The sequence below is a fragment of the Triticum urartu genome, chromosome 7A, assembly GCF_056163025.1.
Source record: "Triticum urartu cultivar PI428250 chromosome 7A, HENAU_Tu73, whole genome shotgun sequence".
Lineage (NCBI taxonomy): Eukaryota > Viridiplantae > Streptophyta > Magnoliopsida > Poales > Poaceae > Triticum > Triticum urartu.
In genome coordinates, this window is record NC_141879.1 from 455,723,373 (window position 1) to 455,734,140 (window position 10,768).

The 10,768-nt window shown below is 51.1% G+C and overlaps 1 pseudogene; it reads right to left on the reverse strand.

The window, feature by feature from the left end:
- Positions 1-5,347: 5,347 nt before the first annotated feature.
- LOC147959927 (uncharacterized) lies at positions 5,348-7,885 on the reverse strand (annotated as a pseudogene).
- Between the last annotated feature and the right edge of the window lie 2,883 nt (positions 7,886-10,768).

Genomic DNA, 10,768 nt, shown 5'->3' on the forward strand with positions numbered 1-10,768 from the left:
GGAGCCATGGTGAGCAAGCTGTCCAACGTCTCCTGGCCCAAAGGTACTTTTGTGGACATGGTAAAGGAGTGGCAAAAGCAGTGGTTCTACATCACAGAACCTCGCGGCACCACCTGGGCCGCAACTGCCGAATTCCACTCCGGCGCTCCCATGCGACTCACCTCCTGGGTCGAGAAGAGTCCAGACTGGGGTTCCCCTGACGAGCTGATAGAGCTGCAGACGCGCATTCAAAGCATGGTGACCAAGAACGTCAAGCTCGCCGATGTGATCTAGGTGATGCTAGTTCATCGAATCCTTCCGTGCCAGCGCCGAAGCCATCCTCTGTGGGAGTTCAACCCGAAGAAGCACCAGACCCTTGTGAGGCTCTTCGAGACTACTCACGAAGGTGCATGGAAGTTTCTTTTTAAGGGCAACGAGAAACCGCCAGCCGCAGATTCAGATCGCGGGCACAACGCTAAACACCTCGCTAGCGAGGTATGTCTTTTTTAATACATTCTCCACTTGTTTGTTTCAAGGATGATACCAGAGCTTTTATTGTTGCTTTTTTAGGACTGGATGGAGAGGCTGAAGCGGATCCAGTGTCCGACTCCGCTACCTGAAGAACCGGTCATCCCGCATCTAGCGAAGATGCTGGTGCCGGCGCCTTATAAGGCGCCAGAGAAGAAGGCCAAGAAGAAGGCCAAGGGGGCCAAGAGTGGCCCCCGTCGCAAGGGCACTTCGGACGTGACGTCCGAAGATGACGAAGCTCATTCCTCTGCCCCTGAGGACAATGGCAAGGAAGAGGAGGAGGAGGAAAACAATCCTCACCTAAGGAGAGGAAGAAGAAGAGGGAGGCTTCGGTGCATCCGGAGGCGGAAACGCCTAAGAAGGGGAAGGGCGCCCCAGCGATCAACACCGCGTGGGACGTTGACAGTAGTCCGGAACGAAGCCCCCGCACTAAGCCCTAGGCCGCATCGTAAGTGACATGGCTCGCTCATGCGCGCATCCGACATTTTCTCTTCATTATCTTGACATAGTTAATTGTACTATTGCAGTCCGGCCCGCGACCTTATCCAGCAATCCTCATCTGGAGGTTCGTTGGATCCGTCGGAGATGGTGAGCATGTCGCCATCGCCTGCTCATTCCCCCGGGGCCAGGGACAACATCGAAGTGTTATCCCGGAGGACCGCTCCGAACTGGGGAGGAGCCCAGGACACCGTCTAGGAGGCGCCACAAGGCGAGACCTCCACTACCGGACAGATGGAGGAGCCGATCCCCATGGAGACTGGCGAAGAGGGACGCATCCAGTTCGTCCCTCAGCCGAATACGATTCCGGAGGCCCATATGGTTTCGAAGTCGGGCGAGCAGCCCCCATTGAAGGAGGGGATGTGCCGCTTCCACAGGTGGCCCCTGTCCATCCAGGGGCGTCGGGTAACCTGATGGAGGCGCTTCGAGGCGCCTCCGTCATGGACGAGCACCATGTCCTTATGGGTACGGTGATCGAGAAGATTCAGTCCGCCAAGAGTGGACTGAATGAAGCCTGCAGCAGCCTGTTGACAGGTTTCTAGGTAAGAAAGAGAAAAAACCCATGTAGATAGTAGCCCCTGAGACACTGTCCGGTGTTCGGCAAGAAGAACCGGACAGAGGATCAATCTTTTGATATAGGAGACTAACGTAATATGGATGGATAAGCAGACGTTGCTGTTGGCCGCAACCTCGCATGCTACCAAAGTCTCTGAGCTGAGGCAAAGGCTGGAGCGTACCGAGAACGAGCTCGGCGAGGTTAGGGTTCGGCTCCAGGAGAAGCAAGGTGAGTGACGACTTGCTGTGTGTTCGGAAGGAGTAGGCGCTATATATTGACCGCGGTGTTGTAATATGTGTAGGAGCCGCGACCGAGGTTGGGGCCCTGAAGAAGGCCCTGGGCGAGGCTGAGGAGAAGGCTGTCCAGCTGCAAGAAGCCCGTAAGAAGTTCAAGGCCCGGGTCAAAGAAGTCCAGCAGGAGCTCCAGGACGCGGTGAAAAAATGCGAGGCCTTGGAGCATGATGCGTCGGTTCAAGGGGCCGAACTCGCCAAGGCTCGTTGGAGCGCAGAGACCACACGGAATGAGGCCCAGGCCACCCTCTAGGAGATACAGGAGGCCAAGAAGATCACGGCGTGTAAGGCATTTAAAATGCAAAGCAAGTATGCGGAGAAGCAGTACCTTTTACTAACCCGGGTTCGGAGTTCCCCAGGAGCTTTTGCGGATTTACCACACAGTGTATCAGACGCCGCGGAGTTCTATCGAGCCGAAGGAGGGGGTTCTACGGAGAAGCTATTCTGGTCGCAGTATGCGGCGCCAGAGCATCCCGTGTCCTTCACCGATCAGTGATGTCTACTACACAACCTTCTTCTTGTAGACGTTGTTGGGCCTCCAAGTGCAGAGGTTTGTAGGACAGTAGTAAATTTCCCTCAAGTGGATGACCTAAGGTTTATCAATCCATAGGAGGCGTAGGATGAAGATGGTCTCTCTCAAGCAACCCTGCAACCAAATAACAAAGAGTCTCTTGTGTCCCCAACACACCCAATACAATGGTAAATTGTATAGGTGCACTAGTTCGGCAAAGAGATGGTGATACAAGTGGAATATGGATAGTAGATAATAGTTTTTGTAATCTGAAATAATAAAAACAGCAAAGTAAAAACTGATAAAAGTGAGCGTAAACGGTATTGCAATGATGGTAAACAAGGCCTAGGGTTCATACTTTCGCTAGTGTAAGTTCCCTCAACAATACTAACATAATTGGATCACATAACTATCCCTCAACATGCAACAAAGAGTCACTCCAAAGTCACTAATAGTGGAGAACAAAAGAAGAGATTATGGTAGGGTACGAAGCCACCTCCAAGTTATTCTTTCCAATCAATCCATTGGGCTATTCCTATAAGTGTCACAAACAGCCCTAGAGTTCGTACTAGAATAACACCTTAAGACACAAATCAACCAAAACCCTAATGTCACCTAGATACTCCAATGTCACCTCAAGTATCTGTGGGTATGATTATACGATATGCATCACACAATCTCAGATTCATCTATTCAACCAACACAAAGGACCTCAAAGAGTGCCCCAAAGTTTCTACCAGAGAATCACGACGAAAACGTGTGCCAACCCCTATGCATAGGTTCCCAATGTCACGAAACCCGCAAGTTGATCACCTTAACATACATCAAGTGGCACGTGGTATCCCATTGTCACCACAGATATCCACGGCAAGACATGCATCAAGTGTTCTCAAGTCTTTAAAGACTCAATCCGATAAGATTACTTCAAGGGGAAAACTCAATTCATTACAATAGAGAAGAGGGGGAGGAGAAACATAAGATCCAACTATAATAGCAAAGCTCGCGATACATCAAGATCGTGCCAAATCAAGAACACAAGAGAGAGAGAGATCAAACACATAGCTACTGGTACATACCCTCAGCCCCGAGGGAGAACTACTCCCTCCTCGTCATGGAGAGCACCGGGATGATGAAGATGGCCACCGGTGAGGGATCCCCCCCCTCCGGCAGGGTGCCGGAACAGGGTCCCGATTGACTTTTGGTGGCTACGGAGGCTTCTGGTGGTGGAACTCCCGATCTATCTTTCGTTCTGGAAGTTTTAGGTCACGTGGGTATATATGGGTGCAGGGAGGATGTCGGAGGAGCCACGGGGGTCCCACGAAACAGGGGGGCGCGCCCTAGGGGGGGGGGGCGCCCCCACCCTGGTGAGCACCTTGTGTCTCCCCTGACGTGGGGTCCAAGTTCATCAGGTGTGTTTCCTTCCAAAAATAACTTCTCCAGTTGATTTCGTTTCGTTTCGACTCCGTCTGATATTACTTTTCTTCGAAACACTGAAATAGGCATAAAACAGCAAATCTGGGCTGGGCCTCCGGTTAATAGGTTTGTCCCAAAAATAATATAAAAGTGGATAATAAAGCCCAATATTGCCCAAAACAGTAGATAATATAGCATGGAGCAATCAAAAATTATAGATACGTTGGAGACGTATCAATCAGCTGAAATAGTTGGTGGAGCTGCATAGGGTGGCCGAACTAGCCATGAAGGATTTGATAATTCGGCTATGGCCAGCCGAAGCTATGCCAAGCAGCTACTTTGGACTCGTGAGGCGGATGGTGAACGCCTGTCCTCGGCTGGACGCCGTCAAGCGCTCGGCCTGCATTGAAGGTGCACGCATGGCCTTCGCCCGTTGCAAGATGTGGTGGGCGAAGATGGATGCCGTCGAGGTGGCCAGAGGGCCACCGGAGGGCAAGGAGCACCGCACACCCGAATGGTATTTTGCGGATGTCCTGGAGGGGTCTCGCCTTGCGGCAGCACAATGTTCGCAGGACGTTGTATTTAAATAAATGTATTCATGTTGCCTTTGCCTTGTATTATAAAAAACAAAGCCTGTTTTGTGATGTAATTTTGTTATGCTTTAATTGTTTCCTCCTGTGCGGCCGTGTTGTATGTAATCTGAGGGTTGGCCAGTCGTTAGCTTCTGCCCTCACGTAGGTAGTACAGAGGTGTTCGGGATGGAATCTAAACAATCTTGATCCAATTATATGGTCCTTGAAGGAGTTGTTTAGCACAACGAACAAGGGAATCAAACTATAAGGCTTAAACGCCCTCACTTAGCCATAGGAGTTTTATAATAAAGCATTGGCGCAGCCCCTGGTTCAAGCCAGGGTGCTGTCAGCATGTGATCGGGAAGTGCCGATCTTTCGCATAATGCGGAAAAACTCTCCAACGATTTGTAACCCTCGAATAGCTGACCGGCTCTCGCCTTATCATGACAATCATTTTTCGGCTTTCTCTACTGAGGTGCTCATCTGGTCAAGGCCAGGGCACAATCGCAGTAGTTCTCCCTTTACTACCCTAGCCGATTTAGCGAAACGTAGGGTAGCAAGCACAGGAGCCGGGCAACCCAACTATTGACCAAAGACATGATTCGGAGCCAATGCATATAATGCTAAATTCGGGTGCCGAACTCATCTTTAAGGATTGTTCGGACTTTGTTGCCGTATCGTGGGGTGATGGGGAGCCCCTGACAAATATGAAACGTACCAGAGTGTATGGTTGCTAGAAAATAAGTAATTTAAAGGAAAACAGAGGGAGAACAGAGATAGGATCTGGGGCCCTTGAACTTGGATCATGAACCGTTTACATTATAGTTGGGTTAATGCGTCCGAGCACATTAGTACAAAATAATCCAATAAGCAACCGGCTGTTTGACATGCCGTGACCAAAGGCGAGCTGCGAGTGGGTCCTAAAAACGGATATAGTAATCGTTTAGTTAGCCTCTAGGGCTTCCCATGTACGCCTATGCTCCGTGTCAATCCGGTGTGTTTATCCTTTGATAGGACCATTAATCAGGCCGTCGAAGGAGGCCCACATAAGAGAAACCTACAAAAGGGAAAAGGAGATAGTAAAGTTATATGTGTGTCCGGGATCGGTCTAGCCAAACTGTAGATCCCGGGCTGGCTTGTGCCTCCGTCGATGTCCATGGAATTTTGAGTGCGTAATTATGTACGCGTGATACGAATGCCACTACTTCATCGGGACTGGGATGGAGGCCGAATTGCTAATCGAGCTCTTGACAAGCCGTGTTGTCCGGAACCTCTTAATAATGTCCAGGGGCTCGACAGTCGTACTATGGTGCTGCTTGAGAAGGCCGCTCTGTACCTTTGCTGCTAGGGCGGCGGTGTGCTCCTCTGTTCGGAGGGAGTGTTCAGTATTGCCATTGATTGTTATGACGCCGCGTGGACTGGGCATCTTGAGCTTGAGATAAGCATAGTGTGGTACCGCGTTGAATCTAGCAAACGCGGTTCGTCCGAGCAGTGCGTGGTAGCCGCTGCAGAAGGGGACGATATCGAAGATTAGCTCTTCGCTTCGGAAGTTGTCCGGAGAACCGAAAACCACCTCCAGCATGATTGAGCCCATACAGCGGGCCTCTACGCCTGGTATGACTCCTTTAAAGGTAGTCTTTGTTGGTTTGATTCGTGAGGGGTTAATGCCCATCTTCCGCACTGTGTCCTGATAGAGCAGGTTGAGGCTGCTACCACCGTCCATTAGGACTCGTGTTAGGTGAAATCTGTCAATGATTGGGTCGAGGACCAGTGCGGCTGAACCGCCATGCCGGATACTAGTTGGGTGATCTCGACAACCGAAGGTGATCAGAAATGACGACCACGGATTGAATTTTGGGGCGACTGGCTCTACCGTGTAGACGTCCCTAAGTGCTTGCTTACGCTCCCTTTTGGGGATGTGTGTAGCGTATATCATGTTCACTGGTTTGACTTGAGGGGAAATTTCTTCTGCCCCCCCAGTGTTCGGCTGCCGGGGCTCTTTGTCCTCGTCCTCACTTTGTGATCTCTTTTCTTTGTTTTCGACATTTAACTTGCCAACCTGTTTGAAAACCCAACAGTCTCTGTTGGTGTGATTGGCTTGTTTATCTGGGGTACCATCTATCTGGCACGGACGATCGAGTATGCGATCCAGGCTGGATGGTGCCTCACTTTTCCTTTTGTAGGGCTTCTTTCGCTGGCCGGACTTGGAGACGCTGAATCCGGCGTTAACAGTGGTGTCATTGGTGTTGTCGCCATTGCTTTGGCGTTTGTGTCTATTGCGCCGGAGCTTGCCAGAGCTGTTCTTGGCCTCGGAGGGGCCTGTCTCGCTGGCTATGTTTTTACTATGAGCCAACCAGCTGTCTTCACCCGCGCAAAAGCGGGTCATGAGTGCCATAAGGGCTGCCATGGGCTTCGGCTTTTCTTGGCCAAGGTGGCGTGCTAGCCATTCGTCACGGATGTTGTGTTTAAAGGCCGCTAGGGCTTCGGCATCCAGACAGTCAATGATCTGGTTCTTTTTGGTTAGGAACATAGTCCAAAATTTTCTGGCTGATTCTCCAGGTTGTCAAACTATGTGGCTTAAGACATCGGCATCGGGTGGCCAAACATATGTACCTTGAAAGTTGTCAAGGAAGGCCTCTTCCAAGTCCTCCCAGTTGCCGATGGATTTCTCGGGCAGGCTGTTTAGCCAGTGTCAAGCTGGCCCTTTGAGCTTTAGTGGGAGGTATTTGATGGCATGGAGGTCGTCTCCACGGGCCATGTGGATGTGGAGAATAAAGTCCTCAATCCATACGGCGGGATTGGTTGTTCCGTCATATGATTCAATATTGACGGGCTTGAACCCCTCGGGGAATTCGTGATCTAGCACCTCATCTGTGAAGCAGAGAGGGTGTGCGGTGCCTCTATATCGGGCCGCGTCACGGCGCACCTCCCATGAAGTCCGTCTGCGGTTATCGGCCCAGGTGTGACTAGGTTTGTCACGTCCGAATAGGTAACCGTCATCCGGAGTCGGGAAGCATCCTCGCGATCCATAGATTGATCTGGTGTGTCCTGCTCTATTGTCCAGTTCCTATCGAAGGTCGTATGTATGGTCCCGAGCTGTTCTGTCCCTGTTTTTGCGAGGCGGTGGGGCGGGCTATTGTTCGGCCTGAGTTGCCGTTTCATCCCAACCACGGGGTGGTCGGTCCGCCGCATTATCCCGACCACGGGGTGGTCGGTCTGCATTGCGTGAGGGAGGTATGGGATCTAGTGCCTCCTCATCGAACTGAGGTAGCAGTCTGCGCTTTGGGTAACTCTTGGCTGGGTGCTCAAGGCCGTATTCCTTGGCTGCCAGGACATAAGTCCACCTGTCAATGAGTAGGTCTTGATCAGCTTGGAGCTGCTACTTCTTCTTCTTTAGGCTTCTTGCAGTGGCTATTAGCTGGCGCTTGAAGCGCTCCTGCTCGAGGGGTGCCTCAGGCACGATGAAGTCCTCATTGCCGAGGCTATCATCATCCTCGGAGACTGGACGATAACTATCATCGTCTGGGTCATTGGGCATGGCCTGTTTATCAGGGTTATCTTGCCCGTTGACTTGTTCCACCTATTCGGATGCAGCCCCGACAGGGTCTTCATTGTTTTCGGCATTGCCCGGAGTACTATTTTCTCTAGTGCCAGTGTTGCCATCATTTGAGCAACGAGACTTAGAGCGGCATTTAGGGCGCCGACGCCTGGATTGTGTATCAGAAGGTTTATTCGCAACTGGATCTCCTTTGTCATCGTCGCTAGCTTTTTTAGGTGTGTCGACCATGTACACATCGTACGAAGAGGTGGCCGTCCAACGTCTAGTAAACAGCGGGTATTGGCCTTGCTCCATGTCGGCATTGTCATCCATACCGTTGATGTCTTCGGAGCCGTAATCAAGCACGTTGGTTAAGTCATCGACAGTGGCTATGAAGTGGGTGGCGGGTGGGAAGCGAAATTTCCCATCATCAGCCTCTGGCTCGAACTGAACATAGTTCGGCTGCGAGTCCCTCTCCAAGGACAAGTTCTTTAAAGATTTTAGCACATCACCCAAAGGTGAGTGCTGGAAGATGTCTGCGGCGCTAAATTTGAGAATCGATACCGATCCAGCTCGGTGTTTGCAGGCGTACCCGGTCCGTCATTTATAGCTGGAGACGAGTCAGGAGTTCCATTGACGCAAATATTGCGGGGTGCCGGGTCCATGTGCGTCTCCAACACCGCGGACTCGGTGGCCTCGGATGGCACGATCTGCTCCGGTTCTAAGGCCGTTGCAGCAACAGGGACAATCTTCTGGATGTGATCCGATGACAGATTTAAGTCATGTTCATCCGGGCGAGGGGGAGTGATTGCTACGGTCTCAAATCCATTGAAGATCAAGTCTCCACGAATATCCGCGACATAGTTCAAGATTCTGAATCTGACCTGGTGGCCAGGGGCGTAGCTATCGATCTGCTCCAGATGGCCAGGCGAGTTGGCCCGCAGTACGAAGCCGCCAAACAAGAAAATATGTCAGGGGAGGAAGGTTTCTCCTTGGACAACGTCGCTATAGACAATTGAAGGGGCCATCGAACCTTTCGTTGACGGCACAGTGGAACTCTTAATGAAAGCACCAATGTCGGTGTCAAAACTGGGGGATCTCGGGTAGGGGGTCCCGAACTGTGCGTCTAGGATCAATGGTAACAGGAGACAGGGGACACGATGTTTACCCAAGTTCGGGCCCTCTCTATGGAGGTAATACCCTACGTCCTGCTTGATTGATCTTGATGAATATGAGTGTTACAAGAGTTGATCTACCATGAGATCGTAATGGCTAATCCCTAGAAGCCTAGCTTGTATAACTATGGTAATGAGTGTATCCTTTCTGGACTAACCCCTCTGGTTTATATAGACACCATGGGGATCTAGGGTTTACATAGAGCTGGTTACATAAGAAGGGATCTTCATCTTTGGTCGCCAAGCTTGCCTTCCACGCAAGGAGAGTCCAATCGGGACATGGGTACAGTCTTCGGCCTTCATGTCTTCACAGCCCATCAGTCCGGCCCATGGATAACAGGTCGGACGCCCGAGGACCCCTTAGTCCAGGACTCCCTCACCTGGACAAACTCTTATATGAAGGAAAGCGCTCTCGAGGACACATGGGAATTATCATCAAGCTAGTTTTCATCATGTTCATATGATTCGCGTTCGGTACTTTGATAATTTGATATGTGGATGGACCGGTGCTTAGGTACTGTCCTTACACTACAAAAAAGACACATCCGTGACATTTTGGGCCGAACGCAATTTTCTTTGTCATACATATGACACTTCTATGACGATAATTGTGACAAAACCCGGTATCATCATAGATGTGGTGGGCTCCTACTTCTATGACAAAAAATCATGACAGAAAATGGGCTTTTCGTCCTGGGCGGGCCGGAGACGCAGCTGCATGACATTCTTTGGGCCGTCCATGACGGAAAAAACCGTGGTAGAAGCGAGGGGGAGGAAAATTTCGGGGAGTTCCCGGTTACGGTGGGAGGTCGGGGGCCGAGCGATGCACGTTTCTCTCGTACACATACGCGCGTGTGTGCGAGGCGTTGGCTCTAACTAAACCCGAGTGAGGCGTTGGGCTCTAACTGAACCCGAGCGATTGCACTACAGGCTACGCGTTACTGAACCCGAGCGATCGATCGATGGTTGTTAATCGATGAACAGTGAGCGTTGCGGGGGGGGGGGGGTTGGATGAACAGTGAGCGGTGGCGTTGCCTCTAGATGAATAGGCCCGTGGTGTGGTGGAGGGCTGGATGAACAGTAGACGGTGGAGAGGTGCTCGTGGAGGGGTGGTTGAACAGGACTGTCGGTGTCAAAACCGGCGGATCTCGGGTAGGGGTCCCGAACTATGCGTCTAGGCCGGATGGTAACAGGAGGCAAGGGACATGAAGTTTTACCCAGATTCAGGCCCTCTTGATGGAGGTAAAACCCTACGTCCTGCTTGATTAATATTGATGATATGGGTAGTACAAGAGTAGATCTACCACGAGATCAGAGAGGCTAAACCCTAGAAGCTAGCCTATGGTATGATTGTTGTGTATGAATATGATGTCCTACGGACTAAAACCCTCCGGTTTATATAGACACCGGATAGGGTTAGGGTTACATGGAGTTAGTTACAATGGTAGGAGATCTACATATCCGTATCGCCAAGCTTGCCTTCCATGCCAAGGAAAGTCCCTTCCGGACACAGGACGAAGTCTTCAATCTTGTATCTTCATAGTCCAGGAGTCCCGCTGAAGGTATAATCCGGCCATCCGGACACCCCCTAATCCAGGACTCGCTCAGTAGTGTAGCGACCTGACCCGAATGGATCACGTCTACTGTGCTACGGTGTCATCCCTAGATCAGTAATGCTGACACCACACAGTACATCGAGGTTTTATAG